The 5,849-nt window shown below is 35.0% G+C and overlaps 2 pseudogenes; both read right to left on the bottom strand.

The window, feature by feature from the left end:
* Positions 1-2,897: 2,897 nt before the first annotated feature.
* LOC106373709 lies at positions 2,898-3,517 on the bottom strand (annotated as a pseudogene).
* A 746-nt stretch (positions 3,518-4,263) lies between these two features.
* On the bottom strand, positions 4,264-5,843 carry LOC106438715 (annotated as a pseudogene).
* Positions 5,844-5,849: the final 6 nt, after the last annotated feature.

Raw genomic sequence — 5,849 nt, 5'->3', positions numbered from 1 at the left:
ACCCATACGAAATATTGAGTTTTACATTAAACGCTCTACATACTGAAGCATGTACTTTTTAATGTTGTTTTTTAAAATTTCTAAACACATTCTACATTTGTATTAATGTATGTTAAACTCTCTTTCATGGTACATGGAAATATTTCTAATTTTTTTCAATTAATTTAGTAGATATGCCGTACGAAAATTTTGAGTTTTACGTTAAACGCTCTATATACTAAAGCCTATACTTTAGTGTTGTTTTAAAATTTTTAACCACTATCTAATTTGTATTAATGTATGTTAAACTCTCTTTCATTGTACATGAGAATTTTTCTAATTTTTATCAATTAATTAGTAAAATTTCATAATATTCCATAAATCGATGGACTAACAACTATAAATCGCTATTCTCTAGAGAAACGGAGACAACAAAGGTTCCAAACCTCTTTGACCATCATCATATGTTAGCGAATAATGCAACTATGCATTAAAACAGTATTGTAATATTTTTTGGTTTTTTCTCAAAATCTATGTGTTAACACGACACAAAGAAATACCAGCATTAATGTATGTAAACACTCCTTCATTGTACATGGGAATCTTTCTAATTTTTATCAATTAATTTTAGTAGAACTTCGTAGTACTCCCTAAATCGGTGGACTAACCACTACAATGTGGATGGGAAGTGTAAACGATGCAACCTACCTGAAACTATAGATCACTTTTTCTTTCAGTGTACTTTTGCAAAACAGATCTGGTCCTCGGTCTCTGTTTTCCCGAGAGTATTGAGTACAATGAATCTATAGATTTGAGGAGGCTGTGGATTGATTTGGTGCCAAGGAAGAACTTACCTCCTTCTGGAGTAGCCGCAGGACAACTAGTTCCTTGGATCTTATGGAGTATATGGATAGCAAGAAACAACCTAGTGTTTAATGATAAGCATCTCTCAGCGAATGAAACTCTCCAAAGCTATCGCATTGGCTCGTGAGTGGGGCTCCTGTCAGCTGCTCTACCTCCAGCAACTCGCACCATGGTCCCTCTAACAGTACCATCAACAAACTGTATTCTAATCAAAACAGATGCTGCTTGGATTGAAAGTGTAAGCATTGCAGGATTAGGTTGGATTGTGGAATCACAAAACAGAACATCATCATACTCTGCCCCTGCTCACCATGTGAAATCGCCTCTAGCAGCTGAAGCACTGGCTCTCCTGGAAGCATTAGTGAAATGTAGAGAGCTCGGCCTTTCAAGAATTCGGTGTGAATCAGACTCAGCGGTGCTGATCAAAGCCATCAAAGCGGAATCATCCTTGGCTGGTCTCTATGGGATCTTGGCTGACATTCAAGCTTTAGCCTTTCTTTTGAATATATTTCTTTCCATTGGATCTCACGTATGAGAATGTAGAAGCTGATAAGCTAGCAAAGCAGATCTTGTCTGTTGAACTGGCCTTTATGGCTTCATCTACTTTGGTTTGATCATTTAATACAAGTGTGTTTCAAAAAAAAAAATCACTACAAAATCGCTAATCTCTAGAGAAACAGAGACAACAAAGGATCCAAACCTCTATGATCATCATCATATGTTAATGCAAGATGCAAGAATGCATTAAAATGGTATAGTCATACTTTTTAAATTTTTAAAAAAAAATTATGTGACCCCTACGAAAATATTGAGTTTTTCTGTAAATGTTCAATATACTAAAGCTTATAATTTGTAGTGTTGTTTTAAATTTCTAACCACATTCTACATTTGTATTAATGTATTCTAAATTCTCTTTCATGGTACATGGGCATCGTTCTAATTATTTATCAATTAATTTAGTAATACTTCATATAATCTCTAAATCAGTGGACTAACCACTATAAAGTCGCTATTCTAGAGAAACGGAGACAACAAAGGTTCGAAAACTCTTTGACCATCATCATATGTTAGTGCAGGTGCAACTATGAATTAAAACATTATTGTTATATTTTTGAATTTTTCACAAAATCTATGTCTTGAGCTTTTCGGCAAATGATCTATATACTGAAGCCTATAATCTTTAGTGTTGTTTTAAAATTTCTAACCATATTCTAAATTTATATTAATGTATTTTAAATTCTCTTTCATGGTACATGAGTATTGTTTCTATTTTTTATCAATTAATTTAGTAAAAACTTCTTATAATCCCTAAATCTGTTGACTAACCACTATAAAATCGACATTCTCTAGAGAAAACAGAAACAACAAAGGTTTCAAGCCTCTTTACCATCATCATATGTTAGTGCATGATGCAACTATGCATTAACAATATTGTCAATTTTTAATTTTTTCAAAATCTACATATAAAATCCGACGAAAATATTAAATTTCACGTCGTTAAACGCTCTATATATAAATCTACTTTTAGTGATGTTTTAAATTTCTAACCACATTTTACATTTGTATTAATATAGGTTAAATGCTCTTTATGGTAAATGAGAATCGTTCTAATTTTTATAATTAATTTAGTAAAATTTCACTCAAACTAATTAAATAAATGAATAGTCTAACAGTTTTTCCCATATGACCTACTTTAATATTACCAATCTTTTAAACTGCATCTAAATATATCAGGACTCTAACACGTTCAGTATATCACATTTGTAGTCCACACACACACAAAAACGATTCAAATATATTGAAAAAACATTAAATTTTCACTTTCAGGAATGTTTATTTTTCTATTCCTTACATGTTCGATTTTTAATCATCGTAAGATAACATTATTTCTATAGTTTTTCCATGGACACGGATCAATATATTTTTTGTGAAAAGGTATAGTAAGGAATAGAATCCGAAGGAAAACAATCGTACTCGTACTCGTACACATGCCCCTATGATATGTGTCATGTGTTCTTAGTTTAAACAAAACAAGTTCGCGGGAAAACAAGCAGTAGGTAAAGTTTGGAATCGGATTATCATTTGAATCGGAAATATAATTGTAGAGTTGTTACAAATTATGGTTCGAACATAAAATGATGTGGTTAATAATGGTAAACAGTAGCATCGTAACGGAGAACAGCATCGCCTGTCTTCATGTCGATCTGATGCGTTTTGATATTGACGAAGCCTCTAGCCATTCTGAATTTACCACGTCCTCCCACGATCCCAATCTCTCTCTCCGGCCTCTTCCGCCACCGGATTCCTCGAGAACACGCTTATCGAGCTTCCGTTGAATTTCCCCGTCGTGAACGCCAAATCCGCGTACATCACGATCGTGAACTTTCTTATGTCTTTGCTCCGGATACGTACATTCCACGCCCGTTTCCTATCTCCTTCGAATCTTTCCGGGTCCGACGGTGAGCGGATCGTCCATCGCGAACAGGCTTCCGAATCCTACTGCCGAATCTGCGCCGCCGGTGAGATTGGCGTGTGCGATTCTGACGGCGCTGGGGTTTCTGCCACTGAGGATATCATGAAGGTAGAAGTGGAGACGTGTCACTTTCTCCTCCTTCAGATGAACCGGCTTGGTCGTCCCGTAGTAGTTGGAATCGCTATTCGCTGTAACAACCATAACGTTAAATAGAGCGCAAAGATTAACGACATTATCCCGCTTTTCATTATTTAACTAAGAATAATATACGATGGAAAGATTAACGTCCAAACGAAATTGATTTATAGTAGAGTTTCATCAATGACAGTAGTACTGTAGGTAGGATATTCTTTAACAAAATGGAATGCTGCATAAAAAGAGATGGTAAATAAATGCTGCATAAATTCTATTGATATGTTCCCCTTTTTGGCAAAAAATATTAGTAAATGCAACTCAAGCAACATTTGCCAGATTTATTTACTTTTTAAGAGATTTAGATTAAAGAATAGTTAGATAGTTACTTTAAATAATAGAGATCCTAATTATTGGTTATATCCTAGAAAGTATTTCACAATAAATTTTTATTATCTATATAAATTTCTCCAAGGTATTGATGAGTCTCTCCAAAAAATCTGGGAATCTCTTTACACAAAAGGGGTGATTGGTTGTAAATGATTTAGACATCTAAAATTTAGTATAGAATCATATATATTAATCAATCATGTTTTTATTTCTTTAAATCTTTAGAGAATTAAAGCTGTAGATTTATGTCCAGAATAAAAAAAAATATTGTTTTCCCAAACTATAGCACAAAAATTTACAGCAACTTAAATTTTACATCAGAAACCTAAAGTTATAGCTCATTCAAATCATCCCAAAGACTATGAATCCAGTGAGCATATCAAAAGCTTTGGAAACATATGTTATATTGTATAGGGATATATATTTTACAAAAACTATGTACTAAGAAACAAAAAATATGAATGTGAATGGCAAATTCCACAAAAATGAACCCCGAAAACACTAATACAAAAGACAATCCATGTATACACAAAAGGCTCTACATTGTTCCCCGACTAGAGAGAGATGATGATGATGATGATGATGGATGATCTTCTCGTTCAGTCTAAACGAAGTTAAGTTATCAGATAACCTTTGGTTGCTAATACTCAGGACCGTACAAGCTTACTAGATGTCTTCGTTAAAGCTCTTCCCTGATTCTGCCATCTCAACGTTCCTGAAGAAGTTTCTTCCTCTTCCCTCGTCCCATGCAGTATAACTGTTCCTGTCAGCACAGTGATGAATCCACATATCTCAGAGGAGATGCTCATGCTTCTGTGTTTGCCCATACCAGTCCTGTCCAATACTCATTTTATTAAACACACCCCCTCTTCCTTTTTTATTCCTTCTAAAGAAGACCCATGATGTAATGAGTATATGTTTTCTCTTTATCTTTTAGCTTTATATAAACTACCTTGAACATGATGGCACTAGCAACGATTGTGAGGGTAGTGAACATCACATAATAGATTGGAGACACAATGCTGCGTTGAATGTGTCCAGCGCCTGCCAACACAAAACAAACATAACTGAACTAACAAATGTGCGCAACATACAACAAGTACAAGTTCCCTTTTATTAAAAAAATATACTTTGTTAAGGTAGATCATCTGCATAACGACCACAATATAGCAGCAACCATGACAAAAAAAACCAAGTCTCTCGATACCAAATCTGGTTTATACCCTCCAATGTTAACTTTATAGCAATCCCCACAGCCTTTATGCTCATAACCCTCATATAAACATATAAAAAAACTTGCTTTTTAGACAAGAAGAAGAAGAAGAATAAATAGAGGTGAAAAGTAAATCCAAATTTAAGAAACCCATCGAAGAACAGATTCCGGTATAAACAAGAATGGTGGTTTGGCCGCAGAGAGGTTCACAGTAGAGAATCAAAGCCAGGACAATGGACATTGATGTGGCCACGTAAATAAGAAAAGCTGTCTCATTAAAAAAAAAAAAAAGGAAAGGATTCTCAGATACTATAAGACACACAATGTGAGAGAGAAAGAGGAAACCTGGTTGCATAGCAAGTTTCCAGATCTCGTCAACAGAATTGGGAGTGTGCTCTGAGGAGCAGGAGCATGGATGACGATCATAACGGAGCCAACGATGCGCAAACACATCCCAGACTCCCATTTTCCTGAGTTTTTCGTTTAAGAGGAAGTGTGCCAAAACAGCACTAGGGGAGGCAGAAAAATGAAAGGTAAGAGGTGACATAACTACCTCTTCTTATCAGGAGATTGTTCAGAAATGATTAAGGAGAGTTACCCACCTGATGATAATACTTAAAGCACCGAGAGGAGTGACGAGTACAGCGGGAGCATAAACATAAGCTACAAAGTTTGCAATTTCTCCAAAAGCCACTGTAAATGTATAGCTAATTAAAAAATAATGAAATGATTGAGGAACAGAGAAGAAAGGGTAAACACACTCACTTGTCAGCAAGCCAACCCACCAAAGTGGTTCTA

The sequence above is a fragment of the Brassica napus genome, unplaced genomic scaffold (assembly GCF_020379485.1).
Source record: "Brassica napus cultivar Da-Ae unplaced genomic scaffold, Da-Ae ScsIHWf_2484;HRSCAF=3209, whole genome shotgun sequence".
Taxonomy (NCBI): domain Eukaryota; kingdom Viridiplantae; phylum Streptophyta; class Magnoliopsida; order Brassicales; family Brassicaceae; genus Brassica; species Brassica napus.
The sequence above is the reverse complement of the archived record's forward strand: the minus strand, read 5'-3'. Positions and strand labels throughout refer to the sequence as shown.